We start from the raw sequence: 13,089 nt of genomic DNA, 5'->3' as shown, positions 1-13,089 counted from the left end.
CTCTACACAGGAAGCCTTGGTCAACATTTTACATTCAGACATAGAAACTTTCTTCGATCATTTTCTCTCCAACTTTGGACGACCCTCCACAGCATGTCGATTTCAATGCGATGTCATAGGATGGCATTTCCACAAGCCCCCTGTGCAATCCTGGAAGCGGGAGGCCTCAGTTGAAGTTTTACCTTCAGACTTTTTCTTCACAATTTTCTGGTGGATGAAGTCACAAGTCAAATCTGACCTCCTTGGAGCCCTCTTCGAATACGCGTCGCAGGAGAACTCGGTCAAGAATTCCACGTTCAGGCTTAGATGATTTTTTGGGACAGAAATCTTTGTCTGGAACCAAGTTGAAATTGAAGCCGACCTCCCTGAAGCCCTCCTGGAACCACTGTATGGGAAGCCTCTGTCAACTTTTTACATTTAGACATAGAAACTTTTTTCAAGCTTTTTTCTCTCCAATGGTGGGTGACCGTCCGCAGCAAGCCGATTTCAGTGCAATGCCATTGGATTGCATTTCCACAAGCCACTGGTGAAATCCTGGACATCTGGGGATCTGGAGCTTTTCAGATAGATGAACCTGCAAGTCAGGCTGCGAAGCAGGCAACGTAAGTCGGCTTGACTCACGGCGTTGGGTCGGTCAACATATGGAGCCATTTTTTCCAAAGTTGTTTCAAACTTCTCCAAACTTTAGGATCTTCTTCCAGAAATTCTTCTAAGGTTCTTTAGGTGTCCACAAGTCACCATAAAGTTCTAGAAGCTCTGAGTTGCTCCTTGGGGGTTAGGACTCCAACTCCCAGAATGTACCTGGTTCAAATCCAAAAATGACCACTGGTCAGCTGGTCAAGTTCTTCAGGGCTTGATGCAGGTGACTCTGGTATATTCTACCTGTAGCATTGAGGGAGTCCATACTTGAAGTAGTAGGAGCCCGGAAAAGTCACTTCTTGGTGAAGCCCAAGTGATCAGCTGGTGGAGTCCTTCTGGGTGCAGTGCCCAGGTGCAGGTCAGGGATCCAACAGTGCAGTTCTTCTTCTTCTTATCTTGTTCCAGTAGGGATCTGAGGTGGGGTGCAGCTGTACCAATTATATCCTTGCTTCTGGGTTGGAAAGCACTGGGGCTTGAATCAATCCATGCAGGGCACCCCCCTCTTGAGTGACCAATTCCTGGAAAGTATGGCAAAAATCAATCCCAGGGAGCAATATTCCTCCAAAATCCTATATGGCAAAAATTCAATCTTAAGAGTTCAGATCTGTCTGAGCCCACCCACTGATGTGACTAAGTTTACCTTAACACACCCCTTCCTTAATCTAATCAGGGGGAACCTGGTTGTCTGGGGCTACCGGAAATGGAGGAGGTACGTTGCTGTCTCAAAGGTCCTTTCCTCCTTTGAAGTCCTGTTTGACTGCTCTCCCCCCATCCTGTTCAACCATCTGCTGAGGCAGATCTCCTACCACCAGATGCTTGCTTTGTTTCTGCCCAGGTCACTTCACACCTTATCAAGGCAGCCTGGCTCAGGCTACCATAGCTGACCTATCAGAGAAGGGCACTACAGGGCTGAAGCTGGCAACTTTTAGTAAGAGTTCTAAAACTCTTTCTAATTACAGTTATATTTATTTAAGCAGTGGGAAGTTGTTGGATTTATTATAACTTTTAATTTGATGCTAAACATTCTATATTTAGTTCCTTCGTATGGAAAATAAGACTTAGTTATTTTAAAATAAAGTCTCTCCATGTTATCCTATGAAGCCCATTCACTACAATGTGAAAACAACGGTTTAGCTATGTTTCTTCACCAGGGCTTATAACACATCTTTTATGAAGTTCCTGCCTATAGTTACACTGCACCCAACCTTGGGGGCACTTAGGGAATACCTTAGGGATGACTTATATGTACAAATATGGTAGGTTAGGAGTTTGGAAGTACTTTTAATTCCATAATCGAAATTGGGGTTAACTTTAAGGAGCCAGCAAGACTCTTTTGTGTTCAATTCAAAATGCAGATTGGTCAGGGTGAAAAAAAAAAGGAAGGCACACAGTGTACCCAGATGAGTGACTACTATAGGAATTGTTGTCTGTTTTAGGTAAAACATAATGCACCACGTTGGCAATTAATTTCTAATCCCTGTGCAGTCCATGGCGACTAGGGGGCCATGCCAAGGCACCCAATCAGGGACGAGGGGGTAGGGGGGGTTGGTGGTCCCAGGTTGCCCAGATGGGAGGGCCACAGATGTTGGCCACCAAAGGGGGGAGGGCAGCTTAGGGAGAGGGGTGGTAGGGCAGTTAGGGGTACAAGATTCTTCTATATCACTTAAGAATTTACTTATGTACAATCAGGAGTGGCAAAGTTTACTATGCAGATGATAGTACCTAACGCAGGCCAAAGTAGGTCTAGTCCATCTACTTCTCAGGCAATTTATAAAAATAATCCAATGGCAGGGTTGAACCCTTCACTAAGAATTGTCTCTTGGAATGTCAATGGGTTAAATAATAGGAGGAAGAAGGGTGCAATCGAAGAGCGGATAAATGCATTAACCCCTCTATAATTCTATTACAGAAACCCATATTCCGGCTATAAAAACCAGAGACTTTATTATGTTAAAAAAATCTGTAGATTTTAAGGTGCTCACAGAAGTGCTGTGGTTTTCCTAGCCAGAGATCTGGGGGCTCAGGTTCTTGATTTTCTCAGTGATCCAGTTGGATGGTGGTGCCGGGCACACTGTCAGGTTTCTAAGGAAAGATTTACCTTTCTGAGCTTTTACGCCCCTTTGACAGATGATCCCGGTCCGTATGTGGAACTTTTTCAATCCCTTTAACAGCTTCCAGGCAAAATTATCATCGGTGTAGATTTAAACTTTCTTCAGGATCAATATATGGATACTTGTGTTAAGGGTAAAAACAACATAGACCTAAGGTTGCCAAAATCTTTAAATATTATGTCAGTGTTTTGTTGCTATGTGACTCTTGTTGAGTGAATGCCCCAAATAAGAGAGTGTGTATGCGTGTTTCTCCAGCCGATTTAAAAGCACCTCCCTAATTGATTTCTTTTTTATCTCTAAAACAATGCACTTTAAGAACCAATATGTATTGCATTCAGGTCTTTCGGACCATGATACCCTTATTTTGGAAAGTTTTTTTCACTGGGTCTTTGCACACTTCAAACTAGGAGGTGGGTTTTCAATCAGCAACTTCTCCAAGAGGAGGGGGGGTGCAGGCCTCTAGAGTTGAAATTAGGGAATTTTTCAAATGTAATCGGGGTTCTTCAACTCCATCTGTGGTTTGGGACATACTTAAGGCCTTTTTTAGGTGCATTGTAATCATTAAGACAGATAAACTTTGTGAGAAACAACAAAGTCGGGCTCCGGAAGAAGCAGTTCAGAGGAGTTTAGATATTTATCTCCGATATCCTAAGGATAATAACGGAAAATCTTTCGAGCTCACTAAGCAGGCACTGTCCGATGGTTTTGTGAAGAAGGTCGATATAGGATACCAGACCCATAGACAGAAGGTATATGAGAAAAGCAACTTCACAGGAAGATTTGGGGCCTGGCAAATTCGAGACCAAGTTGCTAGTAACATGATACATGCACTGAGATGCCCTATCATGGGGGAGAGATATACTGAGTCTAGTGCAGTGGGTGAAGTAATGTTAGAACATTACAGGCAAATCTACAGCCAAACCCAGAATAGTGATCTTAAGACTATTAGGGATTTTTTGGGGGAAATTAGATATCCCTACTCTGTCAAAAGAAGACGGTGATGCTCTTTTTCAGCCATTTACGAACACAGAACTTTTCAAGGTGGTCAAAATCCTCCCCAATGGGAAAGCTTGTGGCCCAATGGTTTCCCACCCCAATTTTACATACTCTTTATTAATCTATTTGTAGACAATTTTTTTGTCTCTAATTAATGGTTTGTTAAGGGGCAGTCAGATCCCTAAGTCTTGGCATTTAGGGAATATTGTCAGCTTTCCAAAAAAAAAATAAGGATAAAAAAGACCCTAATGCATATCGCCCAATTTCACTTCTAAATACAGACTATAAAACATTATGAAACGCCGGGCCAATCGGCTCAATAGGGTTGTCACTAATTTGGTACCAACCGATCAAAATGGGTTTATTGCTGGCCGACAACTCACAACTGCCACACATTTTCGAGCCAAGGCTTTGGACTATTTTACTTCTAATAAAATCCTCACCATCATTCTGTTATTTGATGCAGAAAAAGCTTTTTATCTAGTAGATTTGTATACACTGTTTGAAATATTATATAGATTCAGATGTCTGTTTTCGCTGTCAAGCAGAAGGCACGGCAAACTGGATGTATGTGATTGGCACATGCCGGCTTATCCAAGATTACTAGAACAGGGTTTTGAAGTTATTAACAATTACCTTCTAGATTTCCATAACTCCCAGTATTTGGCTTTTGGTCTTGGGCTATGATCCGGCAGCAAGGCTTTCACCTAGGTGGGCAAAACTAGTTTTTATTGCCACTGCAATTGCAAGATCTCTTTTAATGAAAAAATGGCGCTCTGCTCAAATTCCCACTTCTGTAAAATGGCTGAATAAAATGGTGTTGGTAAGAAATCAGGAAATGAGGTACGCAAAGAGAGTGAGTGGTTTTATAACTTTTATCATATCTGGGTTGAATTTTTTCAAGATAACCAACTGTAACTATATTAAGGTCTAATAATAAAATTTGTGTTGTTATCTAGATTGATTGCATTAAACGGGTGCTATCTCTTTGGAAATGTTGTATATGATAAACTATGTACTTGAAATTGGATTTATTATTCTGCTGGATCTTGGTAACCAATAAAAAAAATAACTGCAAAAAAAAGGGGTCCAGGTACTGGGGTCCCTGAGAAACCCTGCCAAGGCTAAAAAGCATTTTTTTTTTTAAAAACATCGGAAAAATCCACTGATCCATCTGCAGAAAAGGGTCTCTCATGTTTTTTTTTATTTGCTCAGCCCCACCCCCACCCGACTCCCTCCCCTACACCCCCCACCACCCCTGGCACCCCCCAAAGGTGGCAGGGCCCCCCTCCCCACCCCGACCCCCAACATCACAGAATCTCACACACACATGACACGCATGCAGGCACCACCTACACACTCACACGCACATACGCCAACATACATGCCTACATACACACACACAGGCAGACACACACACCCACATTCACACATTAACGCACACCTCCATACTGACATACCCACAGACATACACACACTCATTCCCATACACACAACACCCCCGCAAGCATACACACACTCACACACCCCCTCTACATACACACACGCACACCCCCATGCACACACACAACACCCAACGCCCACCCACCCCCCTCCCCTAACGGACGATCTACTTACCTGGTCCGATGATCCTCCGGGAGGGGACGGGAGCCATGGGGGCAGCTCCTCTGACACCACACCGCCAACAGAACACCACCACGGCGAATCACAGGACGTGATTCGCAGGGCGGTGTTCTGTTGGCGTGGCGGTGGAGGTGGAGCAACCTCCACTTTCCCGCCTCCCGCCAGTATGGCTGTTGGCGGCTCTCCGTCTGAAAAAGGACGGAGAGCTGCCAACGGTCATAATAGGCAGAGTGGAAAACCGCCACCACTGGCGGTCTTCCGCACGGCTGTCCCTCGGCGGTCTTTCAAAAAGATCGCCGAGGTCAAAATGACCCCCTAAATATTTTTGTAGTACATTTTTTAAATGAATGCAATGATTATATTGATATTATATAGTTTATATCTCTGTAGGTATAGTTAGGGTTGCCAGGAATAGGAATTCCACAGATTTTTGCTCGCTGATAACTTTGCGTCTGTTTTCTGATTCTCCACAAAACTTTGTCAACCTATAGCTTTTTCTAAAATGGTGGAAGATGCAAATGATTGGTCAAGGGTATGGAATGGAAAAGGGTGTACCACCAATTAATATTCCATAGACCTTTTGTATTTCACATAGTGGCCAAAAAAGCCAGTCCTATTGGCCTGAATTTGGCACGATTATAGATTATTGCGTGCCCATGATCGTTTTTGGGAGTACTGTAAAGTAGGTTAAGTATGTTTTGAGTTGTAAGGGTGTAAAACGTAGTGATATCAGTTGTTGTGAATATAGGTGATGGTCTAGAAAGGATCCTTTTTTATATTTCATGAAAATCTGTTTAGATTTTTTCACCTATAAGACCCTCAACTTTATAATATAATAGGCTGCTGAATTTCGCTGTAATTTCAAACTTTCACAGTACTTGCTGATGACAGGGCACTATGGGGGTCATTACAACATTGGCTGTAAAAGCCGCTTACCACCGTGCAGAAGACTGCCAACACACCGCTGTGGCCGCGTAATTCCACCACAGCTATTATGACCCAAAACTCGAAATCCGCCAAAATTTAGACACCCACACAAGTCCGCCACACCAAAGGTCAGTGATAAACTGGCAATAACAAAACCGACACCGTCACGCCAACAAGAATACACCCACACTATCACGACCCATAATTCAACATGGCGGTCTTTCAACCGCGGTATTCCATTGGCGGTACACACCGCCGTGCTCAAAATACACACACATCTACAAAACACTACCACATTGGAAAATTCCAAATACACACACCTGATACACCTGCACACACCACTCCCACACACTCAATACAATATGAAACACACACCAACATCACCCACATTCGCCTACGACCACAATTGAGACTGAAGGCCAGAGAGAGACACCGCCATCTACAAACTAGCATCCATAGGCACTCAACACCATCACTCACACAACATCCACGCACAAAACACCACACGCCCCTAAACATCACCCCACACATCACAACACACATCACCCCACACATCACCCACACCATCCCATGGCACCGCAAAGACACCCCAGGTTTTCTGAGGAGGAGCTCAGGGTCATGGTGGAGGAAATCATCCGGGTAGAGCCACAACTATTCGGATGACAGGTGCAGCACACCACCATAGCTAGGAAGATGGAGCTATGGTGCAGAATCGTGGACAGGGTCAATGTAGTGGGACAGCACCCAAGAACACGGGATGACATCAGGAAGAGGTTGAAAGACCTACGGGGGAAGGTGTGTTCTGTGGTATCAAGACACCAGATTGCAGTTCAGTGGACTGGCGGCAGACCCCCAACTCCTCCTCCACAACAAACAACATGGGAAGAGCAAGTCTTGGCTATACTGCATCCTGAGGGCATCCAGGAGTAGCTGGAGGAATGGACTCTGGAAAGTCACATCTTTACTACTTCATCCCCCACCCTACCTGCATGCTATCACATACCCTCACCCTCGCCCTCACTCCATCACCCCAACTCCTCACAGATGTCCCACTATCACAAACCACCCATCCCAACCCCAAGCCCTGCATGCAACACCAAAGCATGGACACCCATCACCAATGCATGGCCACTGCACATACCCACACCCCCCCCTAAACAATTATCACACAAGGTCCCACACAAGAATGCAAGCACTGGGGTACAGGGTCACCCACCCATTGCACACCATGGCACACACAGATGCAATACTCATGCCTTTACACCCCTGCAGGAGCCCTACCCAACGTCACTGGACAGGAGTGTCCAGACATGTCCACTCCACCCACAGAAGAGGCCCACAGTGATGACAGCAGCTCGGCACAACTAGATCTAGATGACCAGCCCCGGCCCACCTGGGACCTCAGGACAGTTGGTTCCCCTCACACAGTCACAGGCCACTACAGAACTTCCCCCCTCTGGGAACACCAGTACAGCACCCACCCAGCGGGCCAATACCTCTGTCCCCAGGACACGTCAAGCAGCAGTGTGTCCACTACTATAGGGAACCCAGGCTAACCCACCACCCCAACAACACCAGGGACTTGGGGGCAGTGATAGTGGGCACACGGTTGAGGGGACAGAGGCCCAGGAACCCAGGGGAACTGGGAGGGCTGCTGTGCGACAGAGGGAGGACAGGCCCAGGGAACCCACTCTCCACGAGACCCTCTCCAACATCATGGGAGTGTACTACCATTCCCAGGAGACGGTGGCAATGGTACTGGCCAAGTTTCAGGAGACCGAGCGGCTGCAGGAAGAACAGTATTTGGGGTTCAGGGAGGAACTCAAATCCATCAATACCACCCTGGCACCATTGGAGGGGTGCTGGAGGAACTCATCAACACCAGGAGGGACACTGTGGCACAAGAAGGGGCCCCTGACACTAGCCTGGGCGATGAACTGCCCACCAACTCCGCAAGCGCTAGTGGACAGGAGGCACCGCCACAGGACCACGACACCAGCACCCCACCCCCTGCAGATGGAGAACCACCCCGCAGACAGTCCCTGCGATCCAGGACGAAGACAGAGGCAAGACCCCCGCCAAGAAATGAGACCACCCTGATTGTCATCCTTCTGTCCCACTTTGTCACCCTGTCCATCCTTAAACTGCCCCAGCTCCACTTCCTATGCCCCTTTGGACAATGCACCTGTGAGACTAATAGACTGGACTCTGCCATGGACATTCCTCCACCATCACTCCTGACCTTTTTACAACACCCTCCAATATTTAGCACTTAAATAAACACCCTTAAAGCACAAACAATCTGGAGTCAGTCTGTGGTTTCCAAAATGTGTATTTGCAATAACTGCTATAATAGAAATGCTATATCCAATGTTTTGTCAACATACCTATGTCACACAGCTCTAGTCCATGCGGAAACAAAGCAGATGTCACACAGTGGGACCCACATCTGTGAAATTGAAAGGGAAAGTGACAACTCAGGGTCCATACACTGGGTGAAAGTGACAGACAGATGAGAGGTAGAATAATTATATCAGATGTAGCAGGCAGTGATATCTTCTTACCTGTGTCTCACTGGGAGTATTGATGAATCACCGTGTTTCTGTTGTCTATGTCCTCTTCTTCTGCTTCCTCGTCTTCACTGTCCACAGGCTCCACAGCTGCCACAACAACTCCATCTGGACCATCCTCCTGAAGAAAAGGCACCTGTCATCGCAAAGCCAAGTTGTGAAGCATACAGCAGGCCACGATGATCTGGCACACCTTCTTTGGTGAGTAGTAGAGGGAACCACCTGTCACATGGAGGCACTGGAACCTGGCCTTCAGGAGACCGAAGGTTCTTTCTAAAATCCTCCTAGTTCACCCGTGTGCCTCTTTGTAGCGTTCCTCTAACCTTGTCATGGGATTCCTCACTGGGGTCAGTAGCCATGACAGGTTAGGGTAACCAGAGTCACCTGCAAAAGTCGAGGGACAACTGTTAGACACACACTAACTCTGAGGGACATCTCCAGACCCAGACACCTAGTCACACTGTATAGGGTCAATTTCCTCACCTAATAGCCACACCCGGTGCCTCTGGAGTTGCCCCATCACAAAAGGGATGCTGCTATTGCTCAAAATGTAAGTGTCATGCACTGAGCCAGGAAACTTGGCATTCACATGGGAGATGTACTGGTCGGCCAAACACACCATCTGCACCTTCATCGAATAGTAACTCTTACGGTTTCTGTACATGTGTTCACTCCTGCGGGGGGGACCAAGGCCACATGTGTCCCATCAATGGCACCTATGATGTTGGGGATATGTCCCAGGGCATAGAAGTCACCTTTCACTGTAGGCAAATCCTCCACCTGAGGGAACACGATGTAGCTGCACATGTGTTTCAGCAGGGCAGACAACACTCTGGACAACACGTTGGAGAACATAGGCTGGGACATCCCTGCTGCTATGGCCACTGTAGTTTGAAAAGACCCACTTGACAAGGAAATGGAGTACAGACAGGACCTGCACTAGAGGGGGGATTCCTGTGGGATGGTGGATAGCTGACATCAGGTCTGGCTCCAGCTGGGCACATAGTTCCAAGATTGTGGTACGATCAAGTCTGTAGGTGACAATTACATGTCGCTATTCCATTGTCGACAGGTCCACCAGAGGTCTGTACACCAGAGGATGCTGCCATCTCCTCACCTGCCCCAGCGGACGTGCTCTATGGAGGAGACCAGCGAGCAGAGAGTCAACCAACACTGAGGTACGTAAACACAACTTTATTCCACAATTTTTTAAAACCGCTATGTGCCTGTATTAGTGTGTATGCAAGGCCTAGATATGTGTGACGCAGTTAAAACTAATGCCATGTGGCCCCCTGAAATGGCGGCTGCCTGACCTGTAATGTGGAACAAGGGGATATGAGGTAACTGCACTGGCGTTGTACACCATCGTGGTAGGTGGTCGAAGACCGCGGCGCAATCCTGCATTGGTTAACATTGGATCCTATGGGTCCCAGGAGCCAATGACGATGTACGCCGGCAGTGACGGTACGCTCCGCTGCGGACGTCACCACCATTTTCTCTCTGTACACTCACTTGATACCTGATCTTCATCAGGAGAGGACCTACAATGCAATTGCTGCTGTGACCTCAGTCTGGAAGAGACAATGGCTCCTGTGTCTGGGGAAAGGGCCCCTGCCTTCAACACGGAGGAGTTGGAGAAACTAGTGGATGGGGTCCTACCCCAGTACACGCTACTCTACAGTCCTCCAGACAAACAGGTGAGTACACTGTAAGCATGCTGAATGGCCAATGCCTGTGTGGAGTAGTGGATAAAAGAAAGGGGGGGAGAATGAGGCGTGCATGAAACGACGGTGAGTGCATGTGCGTCATGGCAAGGGTAGGGATGTGGGCCAATGACTGTGACGATGCGGATGGTTATATCTTCTCCTTTCCCCCTGTACTATTCCTGTAGGTCAGCACCCACCAGAAGAAGGATATTTGGCGTGCCATCGCCAAGGAAGTCCGGACCCTGGGGGTCCACCACAGACGGAGCACCCACTGCCGTAAAAGATGGGAGGACATTCGCCACTGGAGCAAGAAGACGGCGGAGGCCCAACTGGGGATGGCCTCCCAATGTGGGAGGGGTGCCCGTCGCACCATGAGCCCCCTGATGTTTCCGATCCTGGCGGTGGCGTATCCAGAGTTGGATGGGCGCTTCATGGCATCACAGCAGCCACAAGGGGGTGAGTACACTCTCATTCTGCTGACTCAGCACGCATTGGAGGTGTCTGGGTGGGGGAGGTGGGATGTGGGTTCCCCTAGGCGAGGGCAAGTTTAGTAGGCAAGGTCCCTTCGTAAGGCAGGCCATGTGGAACCCCACCCCACCTGTGTTTAGAGCCAACCACACCTATTCAGGCTCCTGTGACTTCCATGTGTGCAGCAATCGGGCATAGGCCTTGTTCCCCATGTCCCTGTGATTAATTAGGGAACTCAAAGTGCACTGCCTAGTGCAGGGGACTTCTGTGTCTGTAGTGTCCGCCAACAGTAGCGGTCTTGCATGCACTCAACATGTCTTTCTTCTGTCTCCCCCCCCCTTTTTGTGGTCTCCCTGTTCTTATGTGCATTAGCATCATCAGGGGAGGAGCAGTGGCACCGGAGCAGGTGGGAGCTGCATCCCACATGGCCCTGGAGGGCGACACAATGGAGTCAGAAGCCACCAGTGGGACGGAGGGCAAGGGGAGCTCCACGGCGGGGACAGGAGCTGAGACCAGTGACACAGACTCCTCCTCTGATGGGAGCTCCCTTGCGGGGGCGGGCCCCTCTGTGCCCACCGCTTCTACAGGTACAGCCGCCACCCCACCTACCAGCACTGCCCTCCCAGCAGCCCCTCAGCGTGTGCCCCGTGGCCGCTCACCCAGGAGCGTGGGCATCTCCTTCGCCCCAGGCACCTCAGCCCCTGCTCCAGTCAGCCCTGCTGCCCTCAGTGAGGAGGCCTTTTACCTCCTCAGGTCCCTCACTGTTGGGAAGTCTACCATTTTGAATGCCATCCAGGGTGTAGAGAGTCAGTTGCAACAGACCAATACATACCTGGAGGGCATTCATTCTGGTCAGGCAGCCCAACAGCAAGCTTTTCAGACTCTGGCCTCAGCACTGATGGCAGCCATTGTCCCTGTGTCCAGCCTCCCCCCTCCAACTTCCTCCACCCAGACCCAAACACCTGTGCCTCGGCCTATCCCAAGCACACCATCAGACCAGCTTCACACACCTCAACACACAAGGGAAGCTCAGGCAAACATAAGCACCATACATCCCACAGGCACTCACACAAGCATCATACCCATGCACACATACTAACATCCACTGCCTCCACTGTGTCCCCCTCCTCCTCGTCTCCCTCCTACCTCCCTGTCTCGTCTCCACTCACCCCTGCATGCCCTACATCTTCAACCACTACGTCCATCACCAGCACACCCATCACCACACCCCGCTCACTTGCACTCACCACCCCTACTACCATTCACACATCCCCTGTGTCCTCTCCCGGTGTCTCTGTGAGCCCACCTCCCAAGGTACACAAACGCAGCCACACACCCACCCAACAGCCATCCACCTCACAACAGCCTCCAGCCCATGTACCTTCACCCAAAGGTAGCAAACATACACCTTCTACAACCACGACATCTTCCTGCACTCCCTAACCCCCTCCATCTACCCGTCCCAGTGTGTCCAAAAAACTTTTCCTGTCCAACCTTGACCTCTTCCCCTCCCCTCACCTCCCCCACCCCTTCAGTCCCCTAGGGCCCACCTTTCCAGGTCCCAACCCAGCACCTCAGCCACAAACATCTGCGGGAACAGTGGTGCCAGCAGTAACTGGCTTCTGGTGTGCGCCAAGCAGCAGGGCAGCCAGTGTACCAAGGAGCCAGACCAATGACAGTCCCCCACCTCAAAAGCATAAAATGTTGGCCATTGCCTGGCGAGAGAGAGGCAAAACATCTACCACCAAAGCCTCTCCCAGGAGTACAGTTGAGAGTGGGAAGACAGATGCGCCACCATCCATGGTGGGGAAGGGGCACAGAAAAACAGGTAAGTCGCCGAAAACCTGCACGGCGGACAAGACCGCCACAAGCATCGCTGCCAAGGACACCGCTGCCACAAGCACCGCTGCACAGGACACCGCCGCCACAAGCACCGCTGCACAGGACACTGCCGCCACCAGCACCGCTGCCAAGGACACTGCCGCCACCAGCACCGCTGCCAAGGACACTGCCACCACCAGCACCGCTGCCAAGGACACCGCCGCCACA

The sequence above is a fragment of the Pleurodeles waltl genome, chromosome 5 (assembly GCF_031143425.1).
Source record: "Pleurodeles waltl isolate 20211129_DDA chromosome 5, aPleWal1.hap1.20221129, whole genome shotgun sequence".
Lineage (NCBI taxonomy): Eukaryota > Metazoa > Chordata > Amphibia > Caudata > Salamandridae > Pleurodeles > Pleurodeles waltl.
The sequence above is the reverse complement of the archived record's forward strand: the minus strand, read 5'-3'. Positions refer to the sequence as shown.